This window comes from Sapajus apella, unplaced genomic scaffold (genome assembly GCF_009761245.1).
Source record: "Sapajus apella isolate SASKATOON/1434 unplaced genomic scaffold, GSC_monkey_1.0 scaffold68, whole genome shotgun sequence".
In the NCBI taxonomy this organism is placed as follows: domain Eukaryota; kingdom Metazoa; phylum Chordata; class Mammalia; order Primates; family Cebidae; genus Sapajus; species Sapajus apella.
Window position 1 is genome coordinate 11793327 of NW_022437008.1, and position 12606 is coordinate 11805932.

The window sequence follows — 12606 nt, forward strand, 5'->3', positions numbered from 1 at the left end:
AAAAAAAAAAAAAAAAAAAAAAAAAAAAAAAAAAAAAAAACTAAAAAAGCAACGTAACTGATTTGATATATTTTTAACTAAAATGTAAGCTTGAACACAGTGTGCTAAAGTCAGATTACATGATTATTTGTTACCCTTTGTACAGCAATGCTAATTCTACTTTTTGTACTTTGAATTATTTTTTCTGTGTAACTGAAAACCTCAAACACCTCTTGTTCTAATTCTGTACTGTTTTTGGAAATCCTTTCTCTTTTGCATATTTACCAAATTTTATATCCTAATAAGCACATTATGCTTTTCCTCACAGGCACAATAACCATTTTTATTCAAAGATGCCATGTGATGCACTATGCCACTAAGCACTGTGGCTAGACAGATTTTAAGTGTAGCAAATTTCTTCAACTGAAAAGAGCTTAAGAGGAGAAAACAAATATTACATCTTAAACAGAGGCATGAATCAAACCAACTTCCAAATGGTGAAGGCAGCTTATCAAAATGCCTTAAGGACACATCAAGACTGACTTAAACCATTTAAGTTAGGCAGATATGTAATGCTAAGTAAATAGAATTGTTATAAACACACGGATCACATTTTAATTGAAACAGTTTATTATGTTTTCTCATGATGTAAACAATGAGAAATAAAAACCACATAAATTACAGATAGCATTTACCATTTGAAAATAACGCTGCAATCAATACTTAAATCTCCGATCTCTAAACTCCATAAACAATCATTATTGAAAAGTAAGATTTTTAAGGTTTATGGAAGTTCTTTTTTTTTGTAAACAGCAGGACATGAAATATAATAATTGCAGCCAGGCTAACATGTGGGATAATAAAATGTTTATATCACCTACTACTATTAGGCTTCAATTCCTAATCAGTTGCTTGTGAATTAACACTGATCATATTCTTCCTTTACCTCATGTAGGGAAAATAATTTTAGGTGATCAACATAAAGATAAGAGCCCTGCTAAGAACTACTTGAAAGAGAAGAGAGTTCTTTATAAAAATACAAGAATTCCTTGCCGGGCGCTGTGGCTCAAGCCTGTAATCCCAGTACTTAGGGAGGCCGAGGCGGGTGGATCACGAGGTCAAGAGATCGAAACCATCCTGGTCAACATGGTGAAACCCCGTCTCTACTAAAAATACAAAAAATTAGCTGGGCATGGTGGCGCGTGCCTGTAATCCCAGCTACTCAGGAGGCTGAGGCAGGAGAATTGCCTGAACCCAGGAGGCGGAGGTTGCGGTGAGCCGAGATCGCGCCATTGCACTCCAGCCTGGGTAACAAGAGCGAAACTCCGTCTCAAAAACAAAAAAAAAAAAAAAAAAAGAATTCCAAAAGTCTCATTGTAATTTTAAGCTTTGATACTTGTAAAAGTATTGATACTACAAACATTTACAAAACATCATTGGAAAGTTTATTATATTGCTTATACATGTATTTAGTTTTGCAGTTCTTTAAAGGCATAGGGTCTCACTACGTTGCCAAGGCTGGGCTGCAATGGCTATTTACAGGCACAATCAGAGCACTGTAGCCTCCCATGCCTCAAGTGATTCTCCCACTTAAGACTCATGAGTAGCCGGGTCAACAGGCATGCTCAGCTCCTAAATATTAAACTTTTAATTTTTTGTTTTAGCATTTCTTGGAGACAGCGGATATTGACCGAAACAAAAATTTTAAAACTTAATACTCAAATTTTGCAAAATAAAACCAGAGGTGGTGGTACCACACCTATAGTCCCGGCCACGTGGTAGGCTGAAATAAGAGGTTTGCTTGAGGCCAGGATTTCCAGGCTGTGATGTGTTAACTGTGTCTCTGAATAGCCATTGCACTCTAACCTGGGCAACATAGTAAGACCCTATTTTTTACAAAAAACAAAAAGTTAATAAAATTAAACTTTTGAATAATATTTTATAAAGGTGTATAGCATATGTACATAAGCTGCAGTGCTATGGAGGGGTCCAAGCACACTATATATGTATACATATATATATATATATATATTTGGCAGATTTAGCACATATACATATATATATTTGGCAGAGCTAACTGAGGTTTTATTTTGTACAAAAAAAAAGCAATTGAATTGTTTTGCAGCTGGAGGCATGGGCAAGGGGGGTCCACCAGACAGTAAACTCCCCCACGGGTGGGCTGAGGGCTAGGGCTGAGGCTCAGGTGGGTCTCTTGTTCCCCATGCTCACCAGCATAGGGGCCTCCCTCCTGGGCTCTGGGGCAGCCACAGGAGGGGCAGGCTGGGAGCGGCTGTCGCATCTGTTCACTTAGGCAGGACGTCAGAGGACTCGGACACCAGCTTCCCATCGCGGGTCTTAATCTTCTTCACAACCACGGCCCTGGTGGTGCTGGTGCGGCTGAAAGAGCTGGAGCCCGTACCAAAGCATGGATACTCATTAGCACACTATATTAAAACTAGAATCTGCCCTGAAACTTACAGGTCACGTCACATATTATTATTTTTATATTATCGGGGGATCATCATGTGGTTTGGCAGTATGAAAATATCTTTGAATACATTTGTTTATAAAGAAAATGTATCAGCAAATGAGAAGGATCATTATAGTTTATAAGAAACACACCATGGACCCTAATACACATATGTAAACAATAACTAATAGTTTTTCCGTTATGACCCCAAAGATGCTAAAATGCTAACAAGTAGTGCTTACAAAAGATATGAATGGCAATTGTTCTCCATTAGCTTTTGTTTAAAATGATTGCCAGTGACTAGCAGCTCGGATGGTAAGAGTAGGAAGGAAGAACCCTTCCATACCTGACAGTGATGCACTCTGCTTCTAGCGGCTTCATGAGTTGTTACAGTCCCATGTTTTAATGATAACGCTGCACTGATTTTAAAATTAAATTACGATCTAGTGTTGTTGGATTTTAATAACATGTGGGCATATAGGTTACATAAAGAGGAATTGTGAAGGAAAGGGCCAGAATAAGATTTCTCCAGAAACGCTGAGTTCTAAGCAGTCACCTTAGGATGAACCACATGAAATTGTCATTAGGCAACCATGTTTGACAGATAAGAATGGCAATTTCACTTGGTTCAATTTCACTTGCATGTATCTGCAGCAATATCGGGGGAAAAGAAAAGTCGAAAAGAAGCAAAAGTATGTCTAAAATCTAAAGATTTAAACTGTTGTTTTAAAAACCTTCCATAGTTCACAGCTGTCAGCCCACACACTAAGAAAATATCTGTGCGTAGGCAAGAAGTCTTCACTTTGGAGTGGTTTTTATACCTGTTTACATTTAAAAAGACAGAAGGGTGTAAGAGCGTTCTTGCATTGCAAAGGTCCCGTTCTTTTCTGCAGAGGGCAATCCTAGTTGTCCGCATGTCTCTTGACTTTGAGATCTTTCTTCTTTGGAAAATACTAACTTTTCTAGTTGTTGAGCAGGAGAGGTAATATTTTCGTGTCTTTTTTGATGAGGGGTACAGCCCCTCATTTCTTTCTTCAAGAGAAAATGTCTTTATAGCGCCGAAGATTAATGAAATTAACAGCGCTGAAAGACCTTGTCATGGTAGCACTATAAAAGATTTTGGCATCTTCCATTCTTGAAATAGCCTAAGAAAGTCAATGAAACAGAAAAGAGGTACAATTTTAAAAAGGACTCCAACCTTTTAACATGCACCATTGATAATAAGCCACACAAGCAGACTCCTCTAGATAGTTCAGAGCTATAGCTGCTTTGGCTGAGGTTCACACTGCCAGGTTCCGGGGATGCTACTCCCTGCCACCTCACTAAGGTAATCTCCCTTAAGGGCAATAATTAGATTGCTGAAGCCAAAAAAAATATCATTTATTAATCTATTCAAATTTTACCCAATCTGTAGTAGTTATTACGTCCTCAAAGCAAACTTTAATGAAGCAATCGTGTGCACTGGACCGTGAAAGAGGTCGAATGCCTAAAGCAACCAAAGGCAGGACCTTCCACTTCTACTTCTAATGGGAGAAGGTGTATTATTCTAAAGTACTTCCAAGGTACCACAGAAAATGCTACTTTTAAATATGCCTCCATTTCAGTTGTAATTTTTCTCACAACTGAACAAGAAAAGGTACGATTTTCTGTACCTCTTTATAAAAATACAAGATTCTTTTATTTTACTTTATAAAAATACAAGAATATAAAATGCTTTGTGACCTCTTTATAAAAATACAAGAATCCTGTATTCAAATTATTTGAAATAATAATTCAATAATTATTAATAATTACTATTTGAAATAATAATTGGAATGCAAGATTCTTGTATTTTTATAAAGAAGTCACAAACCATAAATATATTACTTTGCCCCAAAAGAGTTACCATTTCCAGTAAAATTCATGCATTTCTTGCATCCAATACCTGAGACGCTCATACTTTATACAGACCAAGTGTAGGAGGTCTCTCTGCTTAAGCACTAATGTTCTGTCTAACAAACTTATGGCACTGACTTCATTGTAATATTTACAGTAGAAAATGACATAAATTTGCAAAGTAAGTAATAAAAAACTGGCAACAGTGGTAAGTACGTTACATATGTAGATATCATTTAAAATAGAATTGCAAGAAATTATCTTGTATGCTTATTTGAAAGGGCAAAGGTTCAAAAAGAAAACCACTAAGATGAATTAAATTTGGTTAAAAACATTCTGAATTATGGTCACAGAAGAGCTCTATAATTTTTCAATAATGTGGATTCTTGTATAAACCATAAATGATATGGGAAATAAGATGACAAAAGGTTAAAAAGCTCTTCAGTATGTAAGTTAATTTTGAAGCTTTCAATTCTTCTAATCACTACTTAATCTAATCTAGTCACAGATGTCGGCTTTGGTGGTTGACAGAAAACTCCCCCATTGTGACTTCATTGCCTTACTTCCAGGTTCTGTGCTCTTTCTTTGTGGAGAAGATAAACTGGCAAATACAAGCCATTGTCCTTTGTCAAGGATCGAAGATCAAAATAGTACTTGGCATAAACACTTCCAGAAACTTTGATGTGACAGGCAATTAGCTGTAAAAACTGTCTTTCAAACTCATTCCTGTGGGAGAAGCAGCACAACAAAACCAGCACAGGACAATGTTAGTCCACTGAGCTAGCTTCAAAAACATTATTCTGATGTAAGAAATGTGGTAAAGCAATTATATGTTCTAGTTCTATTAGAACAAACGAAAAAGCACACATTTGAGACAGACCCTATAGATGTAACAAATATGAGAAAGCATACAATTTTCTCAGTTCTCTTTGGAAACTTGGAAAAACTCATACTGGGGAAAAAGTACAAATGTAAAAAAATATTGATAATAAATTTGATTTTCCGACTTGCTTTTAAAGACATTTTAGAATTTAAAATGGAGAAAAACCGCAAAATTTTAAGAACATGGTAAAGTCTTCAGTTTTTGTCATTTCTCTTCAAAAACATGAAAGGGGTCAGTGAAGAAAAGCCTTATAAATACAAACATGTGGTAATGTCTTTACTTGTTCCAGTTCCACCGGAAGACAAGAAAACACTCATTTCTGAAATAAAACCTATGAATGAACAGAATGTCGGAATGCCTTTAATTTATGTGATATTCACTCAAAGACCCATGATATTACACGCTGTAGATGGACCTTATAAATATGAAAAGGCGCACTAAATTGGAACCCAAGTAATTTACAAAATATAAGATCGTTTTCAGTTTTAACATTTTTTTCAAAAGCTGTGTGAAAACTCACACTAGAAAATAATCATATAAATGTTGCCAGGAAGAAAAGCCTGATGTAAACCGATTATCTTATAATTCTCAAAAATCCACATACATTTTATATGATTTTAAACATTTTGTGTCTCTCAGTGGTTCCTTGTTAGAGAGGGTCTCTGCACTTTATATTTTCACTTCTTTTCCAAGAAAACATTAGGGTGAGAATTTTGCAGATACTCTTTAAACAAAATGACATGAGTTTAGTACAGGTACTAAACATGTGGGTTTTTTTCTGCTAAGTCATTTTATTTTAAATGTAATACTGTTTATTTAACTTCAAAAACATTTCAGCATTCTAAACATACAAAAAAAATAACAGAACGTTGCAGATCATGTTTAAGTACAGAAGGTTCTTGAACTTTCATTGATGCAGCGGCTCTTCACTTTGCTGACAATGAAGAGTTCTACAGTTTGTTTAAAAACAGTTTAAAAACTACCGCACTTAAACAAAAAACAAAAATATCTCATGCCAGCTGACCCCCTTTGTCCACAGCTAAGATGGTAGCAGAATGCTATGTCACTATATACAGAAACAAGACAACCTGAAGCTAAATGGATGCCCACTGCAGAGTCAACGGGTCCAGCCTCACAGTGCACGCCCTGAGCTATGGCCCCTCCAAAAGGCATCTTTCCCACAGCCTCAACGCCAAGCAAGGAGCATCAAGAGTTTGTCTTGGTTGTTTTGTTATTTTTACAAACTATAAATATATACAGTTGATAACTCAGGATTTCTAGCCAATAACCATATAGTTAACACCACCTTACAAATAAAAAAAAATGCCAGAAACATCTTTAAATGCCTTGTCACACCAACAGCAAAGTGCACAGAGTGAGGAGAACACGAGAGTGCCTTTTCATTTTAAAACTGTTTGGAAATATGTACAACTTTGATACAGTTTCAGGGTGCTCCAGACACCCATGGCCACTTCATGTAAACCACTGACAATCTCTAGAGCACTTTGAGAGACTACAATATGATCGTGATCAAATTTTGTAATTAAGCCTAACGAGGGCAACAGACACTTCTCAAGTAAGAGATGTGTCAATTACGGCGCTCCCCTACTCTAAGTATTCACAAAGAGACAGATAAACAGGTTTTTTTATTCCCCCTCCCCCTCCCCCCCCCCCTCCCCCTCCTCCTCCTCCTCCTCGTCTTCTTCATCTTCCTCTTCCACTTTTTTCCGGGCAACTTTAGCGGGACCCTTTGCACCATCAAACTTTCCTTTCGACTTAGAGTCAGCAACATCCTTCTCATACTTCTCCTTCAGCTTTGCCGCCTTAGTGATATAAGGCTGCTTTTCGCTGTCATTTAGGTTATTTCACATCTCACCCAGCTTTTTTGCCACATCTCCAATAGAGATGCCAGGGTTTGTGGATTTGATCTTGGGGCGGAATTCTGAGCAGAACAGGAAGAAGCCAGACGGTGGCCTTTTGGGGGCATTAGGATCCTTCTTCTTCTTGCCTCCCTTAGCTGGTCCATAATCCTTCATTTCCCGATCATAGCGCACTTTATGCGCCTTTGCCATTTCATCAAATTTAGATAGCATTTCTTGGAAAATTCTGCAAAATTGACAGGGACCTCTGGGTTTTTCTTCTTATGTTCTTCTCTGCACGTCTGCACAAAGAAGGCATAAGCAGACATCTTGCCCTTTGGTTTCTTGGGGTCACCTTTAGCCATCCTGACTGTATTGTTCGCTAGTCTGGGCAGCGCAGGGCACGACGCGCTGCTCAGTGCTCCCCAGCCTCGCGGTAGCTGCCTCCACGAGAGCCGCCTCTCTGCTAAGTCATTTAACAGCATTTATTTCTACATATTCATTTAGAAATATAATTCTGAGCTACTAGGATGCCTCTAAATTCTGTTTTGAAACAAATAAAGACTACCCAGTTGGATTCCTGTGCCAATGTCCAAACAAGGCACAGTTGCTTTCATCCCTTCTGCATTCAGCACCCTGAGTTTGGGTTGAGGAGAAAAGTGGCCACCTCTTTTTTTTTTTTTTGAGACAAGAGTCTCACTCAGTCGCCAGGTGCCAGGCTGGAGTGCAGTGGCACAATCTTGGCTCACTGCAACCTCCACCTCCTGGGTTCAAGCAATTCTCCTGCCTCAGCCTCCCGAGTAGCTGGGACTACAGGCGCATGCCGCCACACCCAGCTAATTTTTGTATTTTTAGTAGAGACGGGGTTTCACCATGTTGGCCAGGATGGTCTTGATCTCTTGACCTCGTGATCCACCAGCCTCGGCCTCCCAAAGAGCTGGGATTACAGGCTTGAGCCACCGCATCCGGCTGAAAAGTGACCACCTCTTATGCCTTTGTGCTGCCGACTTGGGGCTCACTCTTCAGAGTTCCCATAGTACAGATGCACAATTCAGACTCTATGCTCACTTACAAGGCCCCACAATAGTGATCAGATGGCAGGAATGATGAATGCCATTTATTAGCTCTGAAGAACTTGCAGACATTTTCACCGGGATAATAGAAAGAGGCTTCTTGAAGTTGAAAAGCACTAACAAAACCCATGGACACATCACCATGGCAACAAATGGATCCCTGGGGAGCCACCCTGTTATCTCTGAGGAGGAGAAACTCTAAAACAACAAGAATTCATCCTCAATACATATATAAGCTACATTTGATGGGAAAGGGAATCCCCTCCCTCTGCCTTGGTGCATGAGGCTATGTCAAAGGGCGTAATGCCAGTTTGTACTCACCTTAAAATTACAAAGGTAAGAAACTGTCACGAGACAGGGCTGGAATACTCTTTAAACATTGGAAGGAAGAGAGATTAAAGAGAGACATCTTGGCTAGACTAAATTCATTTTATGATATGACTTCCGGTAGGGCACTGGACTTACACACTCAGTATTTCACCTGAGCTGAAAATAAAACCCCAAGGGGCTCAGCATCTGTCACCCATGGCCAGGACAGAATGTGGGGGATCAGTCGAAGGCAGAGAGAGAGATAAAGGCTGAGAGCTGCCTTCCGCCACATGATCATACAGCTGCCCTCACCTATTGTTTTTTTTTAAGATACAGGGTCTCACTCTGTCACCCAGGATACAGTGCAGTGGCATGGTCCTACATAACAGCAGCCTCTAATTCCTGGGTTCAAGCAATCCATTTACCTAAGCCTTTCAAGTCACTGGGACTACAGGCTCATAGCACTGAGCTGAGCTAATTTAAAAGAAAAATTCATTTAGAGACAGGCTGTTTGTTTCCCAAGCCGATCTGAAACTTCTGTTCTCAGTGATCCTCTGGTCTTGGCCTCCCAAAGTGCTGGAATTATAGGTGTGAGCCAATATACCCAGCTTCTTGTTCAATGTATAAACAAACAAATAAAAAATAATATAAAACCACTTTCACAGTAATCCCTGCAAAGACTTACTTGCATAAAAACAATAAATACCTGAACAACATATTTAGTTTCTTGGTTTTAAAGTGTTAATATCTTATCCACTGGCTAAGTCAACAAATGTTTGATGTTCTCTGAAGAGCAGTTAGAATATGAGCAGAGATGTAGTTTTCTCATTTGTTTCACTGAAAACCCATCTGAAACTACTTCCAACGTTAATTTCCTTTTTATATGACTATAAGTCTATAGAAATGTAAATCAGACAATGTTTTAATAATCAGCTAATCAGGATTTTTGTATGTATCTCTTTTATTATTTCATATTTTTCCATGAACATATTTTGACTGTGTAGAAATACCATATTTTACTAAATTATTATGCCTATTAATAGCAGTTTAGTTACTGAAGAAAAACATTATGCCTACGGGATATGGATCTTCTTAGTTTTTTTGTTTGTTTTTTGTAAATGACTGAATAGCAATCCCTTTTCGGGAACAGCAAATTTTCTCAAGAGCAGCTGCTCAGTGTCACTGTTTTTTTGAAGGACAATATATTCCAATAAGACATGAAGACGTTGAAGAGTTTTAAGAAAAATCTGATAGACATTCATTTTTAAATGGTCCAATTTACAGTCAAAACAAGATTATTATACATAATCAACAGCAGAGAGACCAGGTAAATGTATATTAAACACTTTGTTGTAATGCTTTCCAATTTCCAAAATCATGAACAAAACCAGCCTGTTCAGAGCATAGCTCCTGGGGCTTCTGCATTCACAACCAGCATTGTGTCGAAATGGTTTTCTTACAGCTGGCCTCTGCCACCACTGCTCCTGGAGCTTACATCTGTGGAAACCTGCACATTCCCTGACCTTATAATTAGAACTACAGCCCAGCCAGCTTAGTTACAAGCTTTAAGAATAATTTAACTGCAATTGTATAACAGAGTAAGTGTTTATAATTACAAACTGTTTCCTTTGAGAAATCAATCTGCCGATGACAGTAGTGATCAACGTAAGTTTAGTGTACTCCGCAACTCTCAAAGTACTTCCAATTGTTTCTAATTCATTTTCTGCTACATCTTTTGCTAAAATGGCTACTAGCAACCTCGCCATCATCGCGCAGTTTACCCTATTAGCAAAGTGGTCGTTTTCACCCTCAGCCATTTCAACAGCAACCAACAGTCACTAGTCTCTTCTTAGTCACAACATCCTCATTTTGGTTGTCAATGTACAGCATAGTAATTCTGAATAATAGTCTTTTTAAAAAATTACATATACATTATAGGTTTATATAGTCACAGGGTATATAGTATATTTTGATAAAGGTCAACAATGTGTACTAATCCTATCGGGGTGAATATAGTATCCAAGGCCAGGCGCGGTGGCTCACGCCTGTAATCCCAGCACTTTGGGAAGCCGAGGCGGGCGGATCACGAGGTCAAGAAATCAAGACCATCCTGGCCAACATGGTGAAACCCTGTCTCTACTAAAAATACAAAAATTAGCTGGGTGTGGTGGCATGCGCCTGTAGTCGCAGCTACTCGGGAGGCTGAGGCAAGAGAATTGCTTGAACCCAGGAGGTAGAGGTTGCAGTGAGCCGAGATTGTGCCACTGCACTCCAGCCCAGTGCCTGGCGACAAAGTGAGACTCTGTCTCCAAAAAAAAAATAATAACTGTGTCCACCACACATTTATCCTTTGTGTTACAAATAATTCTATTTTTTTCATTATTTTAAAATGTACAATTAAATAATTACTGACTATAGTCACTCTGTTGTGTTATCAAATACTAGATCTTATTCTAAATACCCTTTTGTACTCATTAACCATGACTTCTTACTCCCCATCCCTCATACTACCTTTACCAGCCTCTGGTAACAATTCTTCTACTCTCTATCTCCACAAGTAAAGTCGTTTCAATATTTAGCTCCCATAAAAAGTGACAACATCCTTGTTAGTATAGTGGTGAGAAAATTTTTTTTTAAAACAGTGAGAACATGTGAATCTTGTCTTTCTGTGCCTGGCTTATTTCACTTAATATAATTTCCATCCATGTTGTTGCAAATAACATCATCTCATTCCCTTTGAAGGCTGAATAGTATTCTATTGTGTACGTGTACCTTTTCTTTATCCGCTCATCTGTTGATGTGCACTCAGGATGCTTCCAAATCTTGGCTATTGTAAATAGTGCTGCAATATACATGAAAGTGCAGGTATCTCTTTGATATACCGATTTCCTTTCTTTTGGGTATATACCCAGCAGTGGGATTGCTGGATCACATCATAGCTCTGTTTTTAGTTTTGAGGACCCCCAAACTGCTCTCCATAGGGGTCGTACTAATTTACATTCCCACTAACAGTATATGAGGGTTCCCTTTTCCCCATATCCTCACCAACATTTGTTATTGTGTGTCTTTTGGATAAAAATGATTCTAAGTGAGGTGAGTTGATCTCTTACTGTAGTGTTGGTTTGAATTTCTCTAATGATAAATAATGTTGAGTATCTTTTCATATATCTGTTTGCCATATGTATGCTTTTTTTTTTTAAGTTTTGAAACAGTCTCATTCTATCACCCAGGTTGGAGTGCAGTGGCATAATCACAGCTTACCATAACCTTGATCTCTTGAGTTCAGGTAATTTTCCCATCTAGGCCTCCCATGTAGCAGGAACTAGAAACATTTGCTATAGGCAGCTAATGTGTCTTCTTTTGAAAAATGTCTATTCAGATCTTCTGGCCATTTTAAAATCAGATTATTAGTTTTTTTTCCTTCAGAATTGTTTGCACGTCTCATATATTCCCGTAATTAATCCCTTGACAGATCGTTTGCAGATATATTTTCCCAGTCTGTGGGTTGTCTCTTCACTTTGTTGTTTCCTTTGCTGTGCATAACTTTTTAACGTAAACTGACCTCATCTGTCCATTTTTTTCTGATTGCCTGTGCTTATCGAGTATTAAGAAATCTTTTCCCAGTCCAATGTCTTAAAGACTATTCCTTATCTTTTATTTTAGCTTCATAGTTTAAGGTCTTACATTTAAAACTTCAATGCATTTCGATTTGATTTTTGTATAAGGTGAGAAATACCAGTTTCATTCTTCTGCATATGGTATCCGGTTTTCCCAGCACCATTTATTAAGGAGACTATCGTTTCCCCATTGTATATTATTGGTTTCTTTGTTGAAAATGAGTTCATTGTGGATGTATGGATTTGTTTCTACATTCTCTCTTCTGTTTCATTGGTCTATGTGTCTGTTTTGATGCCAGTGACATGCTGTTCTGGTTACTATAGTTGTAGAGTATAGTTTGAAGTCAGACAATGTGAATCCTTTGGTTCATTTTTTTTCCCTCAGAATAGCTTTGAATATGCTGTGTCTTTTGTGGTTCCACATACATTTTAGAATTGTCTTTTCTATTTCTATGTCTATGAAGAATGTCATTGGTTCTTGCAGATGTGTAGGAGTAGCACATTGGTGATCTTGGATTAGATCCGGAAGAATTCTCTGCAT

General features: G+C 38.1%; 1 pseudogene across 1 annotated transcript; it reads right to left on the minus strand.

The window, feature by feature from the left end:
* Window positions 1-6001: 6001 nt before the first annotated feature.
* LOC116530816 lies at window positions 6002-7499 on the minus strand (annotated as a pseudogene). The gene has a single exon (XR_004260150.1). The product of XR_004260150.1 is annotated as a high mobility group protein B3 pseudogene (transcript).
* Between the last annotated feature and the right edge of the window lie 5107 nt (window positions 7500-12606).